A 23,131-nucleotide genomic window follows, 5' to 3' on the forward strand; every position below is an offset into this window, starting at 1 on the left:
GAAGAAACCCTCATGAATGAAATTCACTTTCGTTCTACTAAGAGCATTTTGTTCAGAATAATTCTACTTTCATCAGAAAGTAGAAAAATCAATAATTTCTGAACGTAAACAAAAAGAAATCCCACCCTAAGAAAATTAAAATCAATATCAACGACTAGAAAATAAGTGTATATAAGAATGACCAAGAACTGAAGGGAATAACTTTAACATAGAAGTGTTAGAACAAAGATAATTCCCATGGAACCACTCCGAAAGAAAAAAAATAGAGGGTGGAAAAAAGGAGATTGGGTTCAGGAATCCTAATTTATATATCTCACAGTAAAAAATTATTTTCCATTGTTGAAAAATATGTTATAGAAACCTCTTTTTTTTGCCTCTGTAGTAAAAACACTTATGCAGTGAAGAGTGACAGCATCCATAAACTTTTCCATAACATGGGAGTAAGTCTAACTAATGCACAAAAAAATTTTTCATGATCTCAACTAAATTAATAGGAGTTCTCAAGAAATTGGCACCTTATTTGTATATGTCCACACTCAAAGAGACAAACTAGGTACAGAGACTGAGACCAAACTGTACATTCTACCTACATCCTTTTCTCTCATTCTTCTGAGATATTTTTTTCTTGCAAAAAGATGTATAGTAAAAATCATAAACAACTTCTTGGCCTTAAGCAGTTAAAGTTCTTAGCAAATACATAATTATAGCTTTCTACTTTTAACATTTTAAGCCACCAAATGGTAAACAGGAACACTATGAATATGATTAAGAAAGTTCCTGCAGCTATTCAAAGATTACTCTTCTACAGCGCCTGCAAGAAAAACTGTTGCTTTTGGCTTAGCTGAGAGCTCCTTGTACTTCTTATGTCAAGCTAAAGATAATAGATGAAAAGGTTGCATATGTATATGAGGAGCTTGGGAGGCAAACAGATGCTTTAAATTGGTCTCTCTGAAGCACTGAGAGTGCAGATGGGAAATACACTATTGAAACACAACCATTATATTACTTTTACTATCTCTAGTCTGAAAGAAACAGAGGTCAGGTAAGGACTAACATGTTTGGTGATTCACTTAAGGCAAACATTAGCACACCCAGGGTTAATAAAACATGCTTAGAAACCATTTCACAGTAAAATTTACTACATAATAAGCTGAAAATAGCCTGTAACAGCTGTGAAGCATGAGAGGGAGAGCAGCCCCTGAACCTGGTGTCTTGGCTGGCACTACAAAAGCAGCATGCTTTCACCGCCAAAGCTGGCGGAAGGTAGAGGGTGTAGGCATCTGAAATGAATTATGTATTTCAGGAATAAGAAAGAGACAGAAATCACATAGACTCAAATTTGAAGGCTCAAATTTGGTTCTCACTCATATCTATGACTAAACTAACGTGGTTATTAAAGTTATAGATATAGTGTAGGGTTTTTTTAAACAAACAGATAAGAGTGTTTCAATGTCATCAATGTTCATTGAAGTTAAAAAATAAAAGACAACCAACAAAGACAACAAGACAAACAAAAGCAACCACCTAAAAAACCCCAAAAACAAAACAAAAAAAGCCACAACTGGGTATGTCCATGAACATCTTGTCCATCACCAAATGCCTACACCTGAATATTCTCCCTTAGGAGCTGGAAAGAGATAGCAGATTTACGTGAACTTTTTTGGGGAATTACATTACAGCGAGATCAAATGCTCTCTAGAAGAGATGATTTTATTCAATTAACTACACAAATTGTTCCACAAAAGAAACTCAAAGAGTCTCATCTTGGGTGAAATGAATTCTAACCTAAGAATGAGATTTACTTGATTTATTTGTGTGTTCATTATCTTTTTTCCTCCTTCATTTGTTTTGGAAAAGTAGGGAATTGAATTGTTACATGGATTGAATGGAACATTAAACATGTAAATTGCAATGGACCTTAGATACCAAGATGTCAACCACTGTCACTTGGCCACTGTTTGCCCTTCCTTCCTCCTCCCACCTCGAAACATAAAATCGCATTTATATAGTTACCTCTTAGGAAGCTTATAAATACAAGTGTATCTCTCTCTCTCAAACAATAAGCTCCATTTGGACACAAAATAACATTATCAACTCCTATGATTTAAAGGACTAGTGAAATAAATCACTTTCAGTGGAAATTCACTGAGTACTTGTAGACATGCTGGGCAAAGAGTATTTTAACAGAAATTATTTGCTTCTCAGCAAAAATACAGTCAGTGCAATATACTTCAAAAACATCCAAGAGAGCTGATGATACTTTCTTGCATTGCTAGTGAAGCTTATGAATTTCCTGTAAACAACAGTTTCACTCTTCAATAGTGTTAGATAATAAAAAGTTGAGAAAAAGTAAAATCTTACCTAGAAAATTCTAAACTATTTTTTCAAAACTTGTTTTTCTTAGTATTCCTCAGAGCAGAAATAAAAACAACAGACACACACCTACACTGTTAAAATCTTGACATATCACTTCTCCCGCTTCTACATTCTCTTCTATAAAAACCGTTGAAAATTTATTTTAAAGCAACATTTCCAACAAGCTTAACTAAATATCTTGAAGGCTCAATTTTCATTTTTCTATTAACTTCCCTTTAAAATTTAAAAATCTAGAAATCTGAGTTAAACACAGTAAGAAACATGAAAACCTGACTTCACTGAAATCAATTAGAATTCGTACAGGAATAGGACATTTTTAATGAAGGTTTTCAGCTTACTTAAAATAAATATTATGAAATTAACATATTATTCTTATTAATAATTGTCTTCAGGCACAGTTATCTCCATACTGACCATAACTTCATGAAAAATGTAAACCATGTTATAGCTTCCTCACCTCACTTATATTTTCTAAATGAAGAACCATTTTTGTGTCCCTGATTATGGAAATCTGTCTATTGATGAGGAACTGATAAATGCAAGCAGCTTGTTATAAAACCATTATATTTTCAAGATTTTCTCAGCTTTCAAATATATATTTCTTATTTGAAAGGTAATGGTACATGGACCAAGGTAATCTTAAAAAGTAACTTGAAAATCATAGTGAGATTGTAATTGTAGATAAATTGAAACAGTTGCACAGTCATAAACAGTAATTAACTTATTTCCAAGAAGACTATTTGACTAGTACATGCAAATCCTTATATAAGCTAAAAACCAGATGCAATATAACAGCATATTATCAGCATCAACTACAAGAGGCCTGATGAATCCTTAATTGTTTAATTCTGTGAAACACAATGAAGGGAAAAGGTGATTCTGCTACATCAATGTGAAGAACTTAAATGCTAAAAACTGAGGTGTCTCTGAAATAGAGATAAAAGATGAACAAAAGCTTTAAAAATAGTTAAGTTCAGACTTAGGTCCTTAAATTCCACACTTCCAATGCCTAAGACCTGTCACTAGACAGAATTATATTTAAAATTCCATCACACCTTTGCTCCATATTTGCTCATTTGAAAAATGGTTTACAGATTTGTTTCCATTCAGGCATATCCCTACACAGAACCAAAATAATTGATTATAAAATAAAATAACACCCATTTAGAGCTAATTAATTACACTTATTCTAAATACACATTTGCTATTTTTTTTGTTTTATCATAGAAGATGAATCATTAGTCATCAAAGCACTATGACAATGACAACAACAGCAAAAAAGCCATATGGTAATTGCTTTCAAAACTCCAGAAGTGTGACTGCCATCACCTATCAAAATAAAAAGAAAAATACATTTGTTTTTCAATTTAAACTAGTAGAAAATAAGATTTTAGCATTGTTATATTGTACTGGAAACATTGTTTGTAGTTGTTATGTTCTTCTTAAAATTCTAAATGAGTTTTTTGGTACTGAGAAAAAAAGTTCCAAATACTATCTATACAGAAAGTCACAATTTCCCTGGAGAAGTATTTTCCTGTAAGAATGTTGTTTTGATGTTAGTATCTAATTAAGGCTAACCAGAAACAACCCCTCTCTCCCAACCCAACCAATTCCCAAAAAAACCCAAACCAAAACCAATATATTGGTAAAATCATGAAGCCCAGCTTCATGCACATAATACTCAATGTGCCAAAGTCTTGCTTCCACTTCCTGATTCAAAACATCACACCCCCAATTTGATATCAAGGAAAAATTCCTAACACAAATCCAGATGCATATTTTTACAATGACAGATAAAAGCAAAGAATCTTGAATTAAAAAAGCGAACAAACAACAAACAAAACCTGGCATTTTCACAACCCGTATCAAAACAGAAAGCCAAACTTAAATTCCTTCATATTATTTCAGACCTAGAGGGATAATTCTTGTAGTTATTCCTTAACTTGCCTGAATTGTCATAGATGGCTGAACAGCAGAGAGGTGTTCTGATATGTGAACAGAATATGAGAACAGAGCAGAAACAGCACAATTGATGAGTGCAAAGAGTGTAAACTCATTTTCCTGAATATGACTTTTAATTTAGTTAGACACATGAGCAAAGTACTTGAAAAGTCGTATCAATGCTCAGCAACTTTCAGATGACTACCAAGTGGCCTAATTTTGTATTAACATTAGAAAAAGAAATTGATTTACAGTGAAAGACTATTTGCTGTAGCAGTTAATACTAAATTTGTATGCCTCTATAATTTACTTCATTTATGGCTGTCTCTTATATTAATATTCATTATAAAAGTTCTCTTCTAATATTGCTTGATTTGACAGGAATGCATTAGCAATGACAAATGCATTATAATGTGCCGAGACAATATTAATACAAGCAGAACTTCTGATAATTGCTGTTACTTAAATACAAAGATTTTCTTTTTTATTTGAATTTACCTTCTTCTCTCTTCTTCCAGTCTTTTTGCTAATGCAAGTTTTGATAACTATACATCAGTCAGAATCATTCCTCAACATGAAGTGCTAGACCACATGAAAAACTGAACTAATTCACTCCTGTCAGGAATTTTAAAGTACAAAAATTGCTATGATGTTTCGGTTTGGGGAGGGATGTAATCTCTATTTTATGTTAGAGTGAACAAATTTTTTCTCCTTAGGAGATGACTTGTTCATGAAAGTTCCTTATCCATATGTAATCTAAGACAACAGTCAGAACGTTTAGCATAAAGTAGAATGAATCTGGCTGCCAGGTTTTCTACTGCTTTACACAATTGGTACAAGTTTTGACTGGAGAAACAGGGCCTGAAGTTTCACCAACTGTGTAAGTAAGTAATACCACAAACGGCATTCAAATATTGCACCATATATAGATAATCATATTAGTCTGTAAGGTCATACTGCAAAGATACCCATTCAAAAAAGAAAAGCAAGAAACCACCAATATTTACAGCACCCTAATGTAACACAGTAGAATCCACAATTCAGCATTTATAAGAAATTATATCATAAAAATAGCTCAACTTCATAAACACGTTCTATAATTCATTCAGAACAAAACACTAAAATCCAAGTTGCTGCAGAATGGTGCTACCAATGTTTTTTGCTATAATTGCTGTGAGTCTACTTTGTCCTCAGGCAGACTTGCCAAAAGTTGACACCAAGAACACCAGAATAAACTCTCCATTTCTTGTTTTATAAGTCATTAGTATGATATATTTTAATAGTCTGAGGCGCCAGAGTTGTCCAGACAAACATTTGCCACTCTCATTTATAAAAATAAGCAGTTTAAGACTCTTCTTTCTAAAACCCCAAACCCCAACTCATCTACGCAACAAATATTCAGAAAAAATATTTTTATTTCTGATATCAATGGATATATTAATATCTGATATCAATATTTCTGATATCAAATAGCTAATTAATTGAAGCGATAAATCTGTTGACTACCTATAGTCCAATGTTTGAAATGCAGAATGTAGAACTAATATGTTCATGGCTCACAGCAAAGCATGTTGACCTCATGAAAACTTACACACAGTGACTGAATTAGAGAAAAACAAGAATGTTTCATAGGACCATTTTAAATCAGATAATTCTCTTTGCTACACAGTGATAGATTTGTTATTTTCTTTGTATAAAATTTGCCATTGTTGAGATTTCTGAGGGCTGGTAAACCCTCCTTCTCACAGAGGCCACAGCCCCTTCCTCTATGGAGACAGAAGTGTGCATGGTTTGGCAGAAGATATGGCACAGAACAAGTGTCTCAAATTCTTTTTTGACTTGAATCTGTTGGGAAGTATACAAGAAATGAGAGAGAAATACAAAAATAGAGAAATACAAACAGCAGACAGGGAGTTACTATACTTTAGCTAAATCCTGAAGCTCTTCATAGTTTTCCTTTGGTGGTTTTTGGGGCTCTGAATAACATAGCTACCAAATAGGTAACGTTGCAACCTCTTAACTCATAACTGGAACTTCAGGAATTCCTCCCTCAATTCTACTGGGTTTCTTCCCACCTTTGCATATGTGAAAGTGTCCCAGCTTTCTGGGTATTTTTCCCCTTTGATAATCCTAGTGCCAATCAGTATGATAGTAATATAATTCATTTGAATTGAAATTGGATAACCTATTCGATCAGCCCAGAAATTCTCTATTTATTCAACTCATAACAATATATCAACCAGCAAATGGGAAATATGCATTTATACAATGGGCACTGGGGGAATTCTCTTTAAATCTCTCCCTGACTTTTTGCAAAATTCTATCAATGGTAATCAAAACTTTTTGATGCTCTTACAACACACATTACATTCAGAAACTCTTGATTAAATGAATTTCAGCAGTAAATCTTTAAGGATTTTTCTTTAGAGTACATGTTTTTTGCATTTACAAAACTTCACAAATAGTCTATTAATAATTCTACTATGATGAGTTTTGTCATAGTAGAATCACTTCTTTTTAAAAGCTGGAATCTATGTGTTTGACATGATAAGCATGTCTGATCTAGAAGACAGGCAAGCTTCTGCCATAAATGATGTGGGAAAATAATAAAAAGCTGTACACTACTGAATTGCTAATGAAGTCCTGTGTTACTTTATCAGAATTGCTCATTTCATAAGAGACCCAAAAGAGGAATCTTTTGCAGATTACACTGTTGCTTCACTAGTCTGTAGTTAAGATAGGGTAAAGATAGGTTCCAAATAACAAATGTTATCTGACTTGTAGAATCATGGAATGAGCGAGTTGGAAAGGACCTTAAAAATCCTCTAGCTCCAACCCCACTACCATGTGTTACTATTTCTTGTAAGAAAATTTTTTCTAAGTAAAAAAAAAAAAAAACCCAATAGGTTGGCGAAGAACAGCTCTTTTACAAAAGCACAATTGTTCGTATCTGAAAGAAGTATTTGGGGTACTAGTTTCATTATTGTGACACCAGTCAACCATTCAATACCACAAAGATGCATCTTCTCTCCCCATCCACACTATACAACTTCAAACCAAATTCAACTTCTGGAAGCCTCTCGGATGATGATTACACTGAAGTTAAATTAAACTAAGGAAATTCTTAAACTGTCTATGAAATGAATACTTAAGTCTTCTAACACTTCTTCTGGTCAATTTATGAACTTTATTGCCAATACTTCAAATACTACATTTAAGTACTTCAGATATTCAGGTCAGTTGCCTCAAAAAAATCCATTAAAATAAACCAAATAGTAATGAATTCCTCAGACAAGGAGATGAAGCAGTTAGCAATATATTAGGTCAACTATTAATACTAAAAATAAATGTCTTGGGTCAGTTCACATAATCAGAGATATATTTAAAAAAAAAATCAAACCTAACCAAGAATTAAAAACAAAACAAAACAAAACAAAAACCAAAAACAAACAAACAAACAAAAAACCCAAAACCCCAAAACAACAACCAAAAAACAAAACAAACCAAACAAACAAACAACCAAAAACCAAAAACAAAAACAAAAAAACAAACACCCCAAAACCACCCACATCATATGTACCACAAAACTTCCTTCCTCTGGTAAGATATCAAATATTGTCTCTTGATTTAGATGCTGCCTAACTATATAGTAATGACTTTGAGAATGTTAAGCACCTTCTTGAAAGTTGTTCTGAAGGACTGAGTAGGTAAAAGGTGGGCTCCAGCAATGGAAAGCATTCCCTGCCAACCATAGAGCACACGTGCACACAATAGCTGCAGCTCAGAGCACGGTGACATGCTGCTGAAGGAAGATAAATGAACTCCCAAATATGCAAGGCTTGAAATGCCAGCAATATATCTCATGAGTTTCATAATGACAAGTATCTTGACTGGTTCAGTGTCCTGTCCACAGCATATGAGGAAGAGAAAAACACTAAGTTCTAATTAGTACAGCTGCATGTAAGTGCAGGAAAAGAGAAACTGTTCTTTCCAACGTTCTGGTTTGGCTGTTGGGCTTGTTTGAATTTGTTTGTTGAGATTGGCAGTTGCCTGCGTGGTTGCCTTTTTTTTTTTTCCTCTCATAAACAGTAGTCAGTAACAAACTCAAATTAATACAGGCAAAGGCTTAGGATAATGCAAAATATAATCACCTGCTCTGCATGAACCAGACTAGTATCCACAACACTTAGATTTTTTTCCCCTGAGTATTCTCATTTCAAAGGTTTACTTTGAAGTCTCCTGGAAAGTGAAGTTTTGCATTTTTAAAAATCTCTTTAAAGTACTATAAAGACTGTTACCTGAAGGAAACAATGAGACAGATTTCCAGTTACAGATGGTTCTTCAAGACTATTACTGATCAACAAAAATGTAGCAGTTGACAACACACTGTTAGTGCCAATTAGTAGGAGTGGGCTAATTCAAAATTCCATTAATTTTGTTCCTTTGTTTAAAGTGAGCTAGGAATTGTGAAATGCTTAAACCAAAATGACAGTGGATGACAGTCATGAAGCAAGCTTCACACTTGTGAAAGACGACAACCAGGGACCTTACTTTGGAGCTAGACAAAAAAATGGATAATTAAAAGGCAATACTGTAAGAACTTGGCATTTGTGAACAGCCATCACAGTGGACAGCTTGAAGAATCCCCTGGCATAGGAAAAACAGGAAAAGAATCTCAAATTTTGTGCAGTGAAACAAATGTTAAAACTGAAAAATTGTTAACAACAAAAGAGTGATGACTAAAGGTTTAAATTTGCAGTAGCAGGATGGGTAAGCTTCCTTTAAATTTACCCAAACACACTAGTTAAGCAACTACATATAACTAATTATGTAGTGTGAATATTCAGCTAGATGGCTGTTTGCCTTTTAAGCACTTCCAATAGCCTTAAATAGGTCTCCTGACTTTGAATCAAGAAGGCTCTCAGATATCTGCAACAAACTGGAAAAACTGATGGAGCCCTTGTGCAAGTATAGGATGGCCCCCCAAATCTGGCAGCAGTTTTGTCAGCATGAACTTTACTTCTACTTCATTAGTTCCCATACTGTTCATCATGGCTATGATTCATATCCTCTATGCAGTATGTAGTTACCACTCTCACTAGTGATACTTGAAGCAGGAGCTGCAGGACCCAGTACACAACACGCACCTCAGGCAGGCAAACTACAGTGACCAAAAAACAGCAGGAATGAAAGCCCTTTTATTTCCTCTCTTCATAAATAAGTATTTGACCACCCAGGTATCATGCCTGAATTTACCTACACTTAAACAAAAACATCTACCATCATGCTTGTGATGGATTCATCTTGTAGATGGATCTCATAGATTAGTGTGTATGTATTTTCATGAGGGAAGTGTCAGTCATAAGCTTGCAGTAACAAAGCCAATTGTTATTGTTAAAAGTTTCCAAAGCTTAACTGTTTGAAGTAAAAGAGCTGATTGACATTACGAGATCCTGCCAGCCATGCTACTGATTTGTAGAGAAGCTTTGCCCAGGCAGCACGCTCCCCAGGCTGTGAGCATTGCACATGCACAACAGAAGTGTCCCCACAACCAATCTATTAAAGTGTGCTGCTGAAGTTCACTCACACCAGCCATACCCTGTGAGGGAGATAACACACTAAGCCTTCTCCAAGCCACTGCCTTTGCTCTGTGTCTGGTGTTATAACAAGGACTAGCAGCCACAAAGCATGTGCAGGAGAAGCGTAACAAGGGTGTTCGGCAAGATCCGTCACATATTTCAAGCTCCCTATGTATTGTCATCAATAGCTGCTGATATTTTCTGATATGTGAAAGCAGGGAAAAATGAGGCATCCTTCCCTGTTGGGAAATACTGGTTTTATTAAGGGCAACTACTTCAAGCAAATTCAACTGGATAACTGTAGTGGGTAATCTGTTGATACAACTTTCAGAAAGATCTGCTAAGACAATGCTAGAAACTTGCAGCTATTAAATCAGTAGAGCAGAAAATGAACCAGAAATAGCAAAAAGTAAAGGATAGCAAAGGAAAGGATTAAAACTGCATGGCAGCAGTCTCAGGAATCCTCTGATAAGGTGAATGAACCAAAGAGTTCTTTTAAGTGCTCTAATTTAAGAAAATGGTTATTCGCAAGCAGAAATGAGATAATTTGAAAAGTATGATAAAAAAAGTCTGATTTCTTAAATTTGCTTTTTTCTCTAATACTTAGCTGGAAACACGGGTTACTCAAAGTAATGTAGCTGCCTATGCTTTGATCAGTGCAGATCTACTGGATTAAATAAATAAATCCTTCTGAATCTTCTAAAATGCTTATTAGAGGTCTTAAAATTAATCAGAGGTGGAACAAGGATGTAGAACAAGGAAGTGGAAGCAGTACTAAATTGTGATTGAAAGAAGTAGTAAAAATGCCTGGAAGTATACAACTTGGGAATTAAAACACAAATTTTCATTCTCAAAAAAATCTAGTAATGACAGAAAAATAAAATACTAAAGTAGGCGTGCTAATAGAAATAAAGTCTTCCAGAGAAATAAAACATCTTCCTTTATCTGGAGTCAATTTTGTGACATAATTTAGGACACTGAGACAAGATACAATCAGCTTTGCTCTATAAAGCCTTTGGTTTTTTTCAAACAAAACTACACCAGCATCTATGATTTTCTCTGGTTTTACTTAATCAAGCATTGTCCAGTCCTGTACAAAACACAGAAAGATAAAATCGTATGACCTTAGCAGGACTTACTTCAAGAATCATTTCTTAAGTTTTGAAAATATATGTTTTTTGACTGAAGTTAAATAAATTGGTCTCATATTTCAATTTAAGTACTATAATATTTGCCACTTGGAGGACTTCATTACAGAAGGTCTCAAATGTGTAAAACAAAAGATCTACAGCCTCTAAGCAGCAAAACCTTTTTTCCTGGGTGTAATAAGGAGAAAAAAATAATTCATTTGAAGCTTGAAATACTTATGTCCACAGTTTACTGTGACGGGATATTTTCCAGAGGACTTTCCTTATCGATTGCTGGGTTAAACCTAGTAGCTTCATTCAAATGAATACCAGAATTCCACATGAAATTTTGTGTATCTTAGAATCCTTTTGCGAATTATACAACTTTTGTCTTGATTGTGGACTAAGGGTAACTATTCCCCAAGTGCAATCTCTAGATACTGTCACATCTCCCAAATAATAGGGGCTTTTTTAGTATAAGATTGGCTTCTTCATGCTGTTTTTTACAGACTATAATCAAAATATTTCTTACATTCTCTTTGATAAATACTCATGTTGAATGCATCTATCTCATTAGGTCTTTCACTATTAAACCATTCTTAAATAATTGTATTAGATCTTGAAATTTCTGTGCTATTTGATCCCATTCTTTGGAAAAAAAAATAAATATATTGCTACAGTAATTAAAAAAACCCCAAATCTTTATATCCCTCCATCATGCTCAAAAAAAAGCATTTATTCCACAAAGCTGTCTGGAAACATTAGTCCACCAATGGTTCCTGTGTAGCAGATATTTAGCCATGCACTCCCAAGTCAATTCCATCTTTACATAGCTTTTCAATAAATTCCATATGGTTCTTTACTGTATTAAAATTACGGAATCTATAGTTCATCTTTATTACTTGCCCAAAATCCTAGTTTTTGTGCCATTTGTGAAGACTTTATAATTGCTTGCAGGTAACAGATGATGTAAGATTATATTATAGTTAAGACTTTAATCCAAAAGGATTTCACTGGAATATTTCTACACTAATTTTTATCTGAACATTGCATTCCAAGGCCTATAATTAGGAGGCTTAAATCAACTTAATATGTTCCATATTCTTTCTGTAGCATTCCAGTATCTTGGAAAATTTTTAACTTCTGCACTTTCTAGAGCCATGAAAACACAAACCACCCCTTATCTTTTATCAATCAAATATGTAATCTCATAAAAACAATTTTAGGTAGGAAAGTATAACTTTCTCTTAATTCATATTCATTGTCATTATATAATTGATCTCATTTATTCAGTACTCTAGTTCTCTGCCAGCTGCTGCTTTATTTTTCATGAGATTAGTGTCAGGCTGATAGACCTATAAGTACTTGATTCATCCTGCTTACCTTTTGTGAATATTGACACAGTAGCTTTCTTCTAGTCCTCTGGATTTTCTACAGTGTGTACAATGAACAGAAAATCGTAACAGTTTATCCAGAATGCTCTTTATCTGCTTCTTTTAAAACCACATACAAGTTTTCCTGATTGATTGTCTAATTTAGTACTTCTGGTTAAATATACTAAATTTTGCCATTATTATGGAAAGAATTTAAACATAAATAAACTAGTTTTGTCCCCTCTCAAATTAAATCTAAGACATAGTCCCTTGGTCCTTTTACTCTTTTAAGTGCCTTTTTGTTTCTTTTGATGAGTCTATATTTACTTTTGTATTAATTTTTTCCTATAATACTATTTTGTAGCACCTATAATTCTAATTCAATTATGGACATGCCACAAAACAAGAGCTTTAGTACTGAGACTGTTATTAGGTATAGCACAGTGGAGTACAGAATGCACAAAGATGAAATGAGAAACACAGAATACTTCTTCAAAATGTTTGAAATCCTATATGAATCTTGAGAATAAGAGACTCTGACCATACCTATTCTGAAGTTATAGATGTGGCTGGCCGAAACTCTAGCCTATAAGCAAACCACATTGTGTATGGAAAACTACATTAAGTCTAAGAAGCAGAGAGTTCAGGTGCATGAAGACAAACTGCATGTTTACTTTCCTCCTCAGATTACAATCACAGCTATGCTTTGTCTCAAGATAACTTGATATTTGTTGGTGCTGAAGATACCTTACTAAAGTTTAGCCTAATTTTCATCTTAGATTAGTTTCAAATGCAGTGGCAGCAAACCTTAAAACAACTACAAGTTAGGAGAATGTTTTTTTATTTTGCCATATATCCACTAATTCAAAACACAAGTTGTTTTTTTTTTTTCTTCAGGGATAAGCAGGAAAATGGCAAGAAGACAGAAAATCTTTGGTCTTGCCAGATATTTACTTTGTTTGACTGGTACCAAACATAAAGTGAATATTTATGATGTCTAACTCCATTAATACAGCAGAGTGGAAGGCACATTTTAGCAAAAGAATGACACAACAGGGAGGAATTTCACCTATAAGAGTTCTCTAGCTGAGGAAAGAAATCACTGATCTGCACAGAGTTTAAACACATAATTGAAAGTTGTCCAATACCAAATGGAAGACAGAATACATAGAATTGTTGCACAATTAAATTGTGCTTCCTGTTCTTACAATAGATTTTAATAGTACTCACTTTTGACCTTTTTCTGAAAACACTTACTATATGTACATAGGATAATCTGTTTCTAGAAATAATGATTTCTGCTGCACCGAGTTCTTGTCACATGAAGGGCAAATGAAATGCCAAAGACTGGGGAAAGTAGACTCCCCGACATTTATTAATAGAACTTTTGCAGCTATGGATGTATTTAGATCCCTCTGAATGGTACTATGAGGGGATCATATAGCAATGGCTCCAAGATTTAGCACAGTACATTTACTCGTATCCTTAACCACACTCTCCAGCTTTCTTGATTTAAGCATGGCAAGAACACGACATGAACCAGAAAAGAAAATAATCTAAGCAAGCTCTGAAGCATCTTTGGAGATTTGGTTGTTCTTGCCTTAAAAACAACCCCCCCAAACAAATCCAGTCCTCCCAAAACAAATCCAGTCCTCCCAAAACAAATCCAGTCCTCAACAGAGAACTGACTACCTCTTAATTTTGCTGTGTCTGGCCAGTATGATGTCAGCTTGAAACAAGATGGATCACTTGAATGAAGACCTACCTTTTGTTGCCCTCAAAACAGACCCTTCTCATGTGAAAAATTCCATACTTGGAAAAATGCACCACCTATCTGAGAGCATTGGATCAAGAAGTTTCTACTCCATTTCAAATTAGTCCATAAACAAGTACTTGATAGTAATAGGCTTCTGAAACTGATGTTTCGCAATAAAAACTTGAAAGGAAATCTAAGACTGCAATGATTTTCCTGAAATTCCAATGGCTAGAACTGAGGCGTCTTCAAACCCATCCTTGATAGTGTCAATGCCCTTCCCAACATAACAACAAAACACACCATGCAGAATGTGTCATCCAGCAGATATGTATGTGCTACAGTGCTTGATTTGCAGTGGTACTGATGAATAACTTATAAACAGACACCTAACAAACAAAAGATCACTCTCAGGATTTCCAGTTGTTACTATTTCAGGCATGCAGCAGTCAAGATGACTTTTCCCTTAGATAGAATGAAAGAATCTACTTAATATTTCAAAAGAAAAGGCTTTTCAGACCTCTGAACAATACCATTGTCAGTATTGGACTTTGATATGGATTCAATAGGCTGATACAGATGTTGTGACTGACAGCAGTTTCCAACTGCAGGATTATTCAAGCATAAAATTGCTGTGAAGGCAATTGCAATCAAAAGCAGCTGGGTCCACAGAAAACACATGGTGTTCATATGATGAAGCTCTCAGCATACGTAGATGCAAGCAAAGAAGGATTTTATTTCACATTCACGATCAATTGAAACACACATAAATTACTGTAATTTTTATATCGTTATTTAGCTACACTCTGAAAGAAAGAAAAAGCTCTAGTTCTACACAGACATCAAAAGAAAAGCTATTGTCTTCCAAATTGCCATCAAGCTCTAAGACAAAATTGGTACAACAGTCTGTGGAATGCTGATAACATTTAGTGCTGCAGTTAGCTACAGATTGTCTGAAGTATGGAAAAGTCAAAGCATAGATGATTTAAAGTGAAAGATGGCATTGCACGGTTAAATTTTGCTGGTTTGGGCTGAATTTTCCAGTCATGTGATAAAGACAATCTATAGTTGTGAAATAGTAATTTCTAATTTCCAAGGAAATGACAAGAGAATTAAAAAATAAGAACATCTCTTTCAGACTACAGTTTCTTTTAAAGAATTTTCATTAAAATAAAATTATAAAAGAAGCTGTTCAACTTTAGGAATTGGGTGACTGGGAAGTGATCCATGAAGATCTCTAGCTTGCTTTGAAATTCATCTGTGTTCTGCTAATCACCAAGCAATTGCTTCTCCTTTATTATTTCACATTTGCAACTTTTGAATGTTCCATGCAAAATATTGTAAGCAAGTAAATATGAAGTAAAAAGCCTTATAAATTCAAACTTCAATGTCATTGTTCTATTTTGACGTGTACTAAAACATTGACTTGCAAAGAAAAGTAATTTACATCCAGTATCTCACAAGCCTGAACTCAGAGTTAGCCTGTTCATTTTGCTGTGCCCTAAGCAATGCTGAAATGATCTGAAGAAATTGCTTGCCACAACAAAAGCACACTTTATGATAAAATAAAGCATATGGAAACAAAACAGCTAAGTTAAACAAACATACTGCACTGATTTGTATTCCTAGATTAAACATTTTTAATATAATAATTACATATACAAGGGTACCCACAGCCTAAGCTGTAAAAGCAAATTGCACACTAGGATCATACAGTAAATAGTTTCTGCATACACCAGCAGATTTGGAATTGTATTAAATACTATTTTGAATTTTAAGTACAGTTGACATAAGTATTATTGTTAGAAATAGAATTTCTTTTAGCTAGAAATAATTACAAGAAAATCTGCTGCCTATAAAAATGCTAATAAATAGGCAATGTTAATATGATAGATACAAAAGTCTATCTTCTTAAGCTTTAATTAAGAAAGGAAAAGTTGGGGTAATTTGGCATTAGGAACAAAGGATCAAAGAAGTAACCTGAAGAGCAAAACTAATAAAATAGGGTAGGCACACCAAGCAATACCAGAAATAATCCAGTAATTCTTAATAGATGGAAATCATCATAAACATTAAACCCTAGGTGTTTCCAAAATGTATGTTTAATATAAACAGCTGAATGTAAGGGAGATAAAATTAAATTGAAAATAAAAGGAAAGGAGAGATATGAGGAAAATTATTTTCATTTTTAAATGAGACTTTCTTTCTATTACAGGTTCTAGAGCTGAACTGGGAACTGCACAGATGCATCTGTGTACAGAACTAATGTAACACATTAAAAGATAAAAGAAAACAAGCACGGTATGGTAACGCATGGTATTGGAGCAAACAACAAGTAAGTACTGGTCAGAGAAGGGCAAATATTGTAATCAAACATGCAGAAACAGTAATTTAAATAGTAGTATAGTAGTCAATTATAGTAGTCAGTTATAAGTTGTCCATCTATAAATATTCACACAAGCAAGTTTTCATTTGAGCACTGTGTTTGAAAACTTTCCCCTACAATTTAGAACAGAAATTCTGAATCTTAAATAAAGCAGTACCTACTAATAACCAAGAGCCCCTTGACTCCTTACTAGAGATCTGAAAGAGGCCCAATGGTCTAATAAGGACATGCCCGCTCACGTTACAAACAAACCAACCAAAATCAGGAATCTCTGACCTAGGAGAGCAGGATAAAGGAGTACTGGAAGGAGGACTTTTCCTTGGTTAAAGGAGGCTTGGGTCAGAGAACAGCTAAAGAAACTTGACATCCACAAGCCCATGGGCCCTGGCAGGATGCATCCGTGAGTCCTCAGAGAGCTTATGGACAGCACAGCTAGGCTGCTGCTCAAAATTTTTGAAAGGTCACGGAGAAAAGGAGAGGTGCCTGAGGGCTGGAAGAAAGCAAATGTCACCCTGGTCCTCAAAAAGGGCAAGGAGAGGGACCCAGGGAACTACTGGCCAGTCAGCCTCACCTCAATCCCTGGGAAAGGGGTGGAGCACCTCATTCTGGAGGCCATCTCTAACCACATGGACGACAAGAAACTGATCAGGAGCAGTCAGTATGGATTCACTGAAGGTAAATCATGCTTTACTAACCCGACTGCCTTCTACGGTGAAACAGCTACCCTGGTGGATGAGGGGAGAGCAGCAGGTTTTGTCTATCTTGACTTAAACAAGGCTCACTTGTCTCTACAATATCCTCATAGACAAACTCAGGAAGTGTGGACTGGATGAATCAACAGCTGGGTGAATTGAGAATTGGCTAAACCAGAGGGTCATATTCAGTGGGACAGGGTCTGATTGGAGGCCTGTCACTACTGGTGTTCCCCAAGGTTCAATACTGGGCTCAGTACTGTTTAACTTGCTCATCAGTGACTTGGATGAAGGGGCAGATACATCCCCAGCATTATCACTGACGGCACAAAGACAGAAGTGGCTGATACCCCAGAGGACTGTGCATCCCTTCAGAAGGATTTCAACGGGTGAGAGAGATGGGCAAAGAACATTCTGAAATTCAACAAAGGCAAATGCAGGTTCTGCATCTGGGGAATAACCCTATGCACCAGCATAGGCTGAAAAGCAGCTCTGCAAAAATGGACCTGGGGCTCCTGGTATACAAAAATCTGTCCATGAGTCAACAATGTGTCCTGGGGTACATAATGAAGAGCGTTGCCAGCAGAGCAAGGGAGGTGATCCTGTCCCTCTGCTCAGCCCTGGTGAAGCCACATATGAATTGATGTGTTCAGTTCTGGGCTGCTCAGTCCAAAAGAGACATGGAGCTCCTGGAGAGGGTCCAGAGGAGGGCAGCAAAGATGATTTAAGGGACTGGAGGATCTTGCTTATGAGGAACAGCTGAGAGAGTTGGGCCTGTTCAGCCTCAGGAAGAGATGACTGACAGGGGATCTCATCAATGCCTATGTGTATCTGAAGGGAGGATGCCAAGAGGATGGAGCCAGGCTTTTGGTGACACCAAGCAGTAGGAGAAGAAGCAATGGACAGAACATGATGCACAGGAAATTCCATCTGAATGTGAGAAAGACCTTTTTTACTGTGCAGGTGAACAATATTGCCCAACATTTTTTGAAGTCTTAATTTGTGACCCAGACAATGGGGGAGAGTGCACCTTCCGCAAGTTTGCTGATAATTAAAAACTTGGAGGAGGGCCTGATACACCAGATGGATGGATTGCTATTCAGAGAGACCTGGACTGACTGGAGAAATTGCACAACAGAAGTCCCTGGAAGTTCAAGGAAGGAAAGCACAGAAGTCCCACAAGTGGGAAGCCATAACCCTACACATAAGTTTGGGCTGGAGTCTGAGCATCTGGAAAGCAGCTTTGTGAAGAAGGACTTGGAACCATGGAAGGCACCACTAGAAAAATAAATCATCAGTGTTTTCAAGTCCCTGATGAGGTCAGGGAATATAAAATACAGAGACTCTTTTAATTAGTGCCCAGTGACAGGAAAAGGCACAACATACAGAAACTGAAATATAGGACACCAGACTGAAACACAAGAAAAACTTCTTTGCTCTTCTTCAAGAACGGTCAAACCATAGAATTGGTTGCCCAGCAAAAGGTTGTGAAGATACACAAAACTCAACTGAAAAAGATACTCAGCATCCTGCTCAGGCTAACTCTGCTCTGACCTGTAGGGGTGGCCTTGTCAATCCTCAGATATTCATAATGACATCCCTTCACAGAACCTCAAAAATTCTGTGATTTTCTGGTATTTTGGCTGGCAAACCCTACATATCTTTCTAAACCTTTCCATTTCATGCGATCTACCTTTCTTCCTTCTGTAAAGCTTACTCGGAATTACCACATCATTCCTGATTGCTTTCTCCCCCCTGCCTTCACTTTTATGTCCAAGACCTTGCCTGAATGGCTGTTCTCTCCCACTCCAACTGCTCTCAATTTCATAATTATCCCAGTTGGACTGAAATTGCTATTTCAGGAGTGTGTTTCATCTGCTGACCAGAAATATCCTACCACTTCTTATATATATCTATAAAAAAATTTAAAGGGCTAACAAAACTAGAATATTTTTACACAGAAGAATTTTTGTATGACTCAGTGAAGAAAAAATTAAGAGATTTTATGCCTCCACCAATGCTGTTACCAACACATGTTCAGTATCTGATAAAAACTCCAACCATCTTCCTTTTCCTTCTAATCCATTCCTCAGTGTTTTCATGTCTTGACTTTATCACTTGAACACATTTATGTTACCACTCCTTTAAACACCTGCCTGTTACATTTACAGTGTCTATTCCTAAAGTTGTTTCTCATCTTATGTGAAACCATAAGATTTTTAGGACAGGCACCAGCATTTTGTTCTCTGACAGCACAGGGGTCCCTCAGCTGTTAAAACTACTAGTGATAGATGATCTTGTCTGTGCCTTGGCCCAGATACCCTCTTTTTCTGCTCATCACATTTTTGTCTGTTCTCAAGAGCTGTTCATTGCATTTAAGTACATAGGATTCAAGGCACAGTGTATGACATTCAAAAACATCATTAAGACTTTGCCACACTGATGGCTCCTAATTACTTTTTTCTTCCCTTCGAAAGGTCTATTCCTCCTTTTCCATATTGATACCAAATGATCTAGCTCAAACTGAATTTTCTGGTGAATAAATAAATAGATAAATAAATAAATAAAAATAGCCCAAAACTTCAAGACTTAATTCATGATAATGTAGTCATGGAGTGTCCTGCTTAACTTTGCATAGCTTTGGAAAAGATTAATATTTAGACATATGCAACAACTAGAGGGACATAATTTTACATGGATATAATACTGGCAATTCAATCTATTTTCCAAAAATCCAAGTGTAGGACAATGCCTTTACTGGACATGTATTTTAATAAGGATGATAAAATGCACGCTATCTAAACATATTTTGAGAAGTGCTCTAAAGTATCAGTCCTAACAGCTGAAGATATGAAACATCTTTTTGAAGAAAACATACCATTTCAGAAAGGAGGGGCAATTTGCAAAGCTACCAAAGATGTTTAACAATATACTATCAGGGAATATGTCTGCATGTGTGTTAATACATAGCAAAAACATGCATTTTTATTGTCACACCTGAATTGGAGAGAAAAGAAATACTGAAATCTGGTTTATATAATGCCACAAAGTAGGCTTCTCCTTGTAATGCTCACCTTTTCTGCTTTTCTGTCCTGACTACCCATGTAACATAAAAATTGGTAAATACAGATGAAAAAAGTGTGTTGAATACTAGATATGGTAAACAGTCCTCACATCTTGAGAATGGCATTGCCATTATATGATGTTTTACTACTTCTTGAGTTCAAGCTTTCTAATAAGTCTAAAAGTTAGTTAAAAGGGAAAAAAAAAAGTTAACGGCTTTCATGGAATGAACAAAATAGCCTCATATTTTGTATTTTCTCTTTAACACGTAATTTAAACACCAAGAATCATGTGTGAAAGGTTTTGAGGAGTTAGATTATATTATGAGCTGCACAGTGTCAATAACGCCTGCTGGCACATCTAACAAAATAGTTCCAGAATGAGCAACATAACTTTAGCCCTTGAATCAGTTTGTATACAATGTGATTTTTTTCCACAATCCTTACTGCATAGCAGCACAGATTTCCTGATGACATTTTGTTTACTACAGCTGCTAAGGGTACAGAGAACCAGTGATCTGAAGTCCTGACCAATGTGCTGTGACTGACATGCAATTCAGTATTTAACCACTGCTGTAGATGATATATAAGAAGTGATATGTACACGACCCTATCCTCAGTGTATTTGGGATCAACTATTAATCTTCAGCAGACAGGTTTAAAACACTGTAGAAAAATCTTTTGTTCCAAACGATCACAAGTACATGGACTTAGTAACTTTCTTCTAGTTATGAAATATTAATTTATGAATTATATCCATTAGTACAACTGTTCCCTGAGAATTGTGTACTACTATCAGGATGTTTGACTTTTACAGTGATAATTTCCAGATGTAGAAACCCATACAGTGCAGTATATTCTGATGTTCAGAATCATTTTGCCCTTAAAAGTCCTATCAAGCAAATACAGGACATAAGAACAACCAGGAAGGAAATAAAATCCAATTTATGAAATCTTTGACTTGTCATAGTAGACAGAAAATTTCATCCTTTCAGCTACCCATTTTTTTTTCCCCTCACCATATATACATGCTTGACTGAGGATCATTTACACCAAGGATTTTATTCTGTTGCCAGTCACATCAATGCTGACCTGTAATAACTGCATCTAGATAGAACTGCCTCCCTTACTTTGAATGACACTTGTTGAATAGGGCTTTTGGCAGCAGTTGAATATGGCTCTTAGTATTTTAAGAAATTGTAAGATTTTTGGGGGTTTTGTGAATTAACATCAATATGTGTCTTTCGGAAACCCATTAAGGTCAGTGTTTCCAACACAGAATAAATATATGTATACCTACACATACATGTATGCTTATACATATTCTATGAAATTAATCCAGGAATTCACAACCACTGTGTAGAACTGAAGAAACTCCAGCATAGGAGTTGCTTATGTTTGCAGCTGGATTTCTGATATTTTCTTACTTATGTTGATATAAAACTGATTTGGACTACTGACCTTGTAGGTCAGGACAGTTCATATATCTTGTCAGGGACCTAATTCAAGGCTTGATAGAAAAACTCAGATTGGTTTTAAGACACATTGGAAAGTCCTTCAAACTTACACAGCATAAGACAAAAGCTTCTGAATAATACAGCTTAAAGCTTTAAAAGATCTTTCTTTTCTTCAGTTATTTTCTTCAATCACTAAATCATATTTGGTAAACAATAAATCACTCTTTTTACACAACATCCTCCTTCTTGTTCTGAATATCTCAACAAGTAACAGCACAAGAAACTTTTAAAATCATCTGTATATTTAGAAACACATATTTTTGCAAATATTTTTTGACATTGTTCCTATTCTCCCATACTTAATTTCTTTCATCACACAAAACCTCTCAGAATATTCTCTTTTCTTTTTCTTGTGGTAACAAAGACAAAAACAATGTAGGAAATAGTTCTTAAAGTCATCCCATTATAAATAGGGTATAAATCTCCATAAAGAAACATATGCTGTCTATAATAGTGAGTTATACATAAGAGAAACGTATTTATGGAGAGAGATAGATGTAGATCTATCTGTCTATAACAAATAAAGTGAAGATATAGTTTTGTCTATAACAAATATAGTACCCAAGAAAGTACTACACATGCCTGCAAGGTACTTTTCTGTTCTATTATAGTTGGTTACTGCGTATCCATTTACAATGGTGAACTTACTGGATCAGAAGTGGTTCCAAATGTGCAGTTTTCAGCATCAGTAGGTAGATCTCTGATGTTTCACAGCTTTGGTTTTTTTTTTTTCCCTTATGGTTATTTTTGCCTCCCTTGGTGAGGGGGATTGTTTATGTCTAAATATGCAAACTGTATCCCTTTATACATGAGAGCAGTCATACCCTTATGAGACACTAGACTACCTCTCAGTGACCTTAAAATCTTCCTTTGAAATTTCTACTAGATTCACATTTAAAATGCAATGTCAACCAAATCCTGTTGACTTTACGAATATGTAGATTTTATTTGCAGAGGAGTAACTTTCACCCACACAATAATTTAAACACTATTAGTTCAGTATGAAGACTCTTTTAGGCAGAACAATTGGCATCAATAGCACTTACCTGATTGTGTGGAATAGAGGTTATACAGCTCTTTTCCAATTCAAAACCATGCAATAGCCATTTTAAAAAAATAATGCAATGTTTGAAATTTATGAAAATTAGGTTTTTACTGAAAATGCTTTTTAAGAGGCTTCTCGACACAAATAGTGCAATTTGTTACATTGTGGTTAAAAGAAATGTGCCATGTATAATTACTGATAGACAGATAGTGCACACTAGACCGGGAGGTTTAGATCAGTTGATATGTTAATCAAGTAATGAGCATTGCATTCCATCGTA

The 23,131-nt window shown here is 35.3% G+C and overlaps 1 protein-coding gene across 2 annotated transcripts in view; it reads right to left on the reverse strand.

Moving 5' to 3' along the window:
• ZNF385D (zinc finger protein 385D) overlaps positions 1 to 23,131 on the reverse strand; it is a 411,296-nt gene that overhangs the window by 41,542 nt on the left and 346,623 nt on the right. The window lies entirely within an intron of this gene.

This window comes from Zosterops lateralis (assembly GCF_965231275.1).
Source record: "Zosterops lateralis genome assembly, chromosome: 1".
Classification (NCBI taxonomy): domain Eukaryota; kingdom Metazoa; phylum Chordata; class Aves; order Passeriformes; family Zosteropidae; genus Zosterops; species Zosterops lateralis.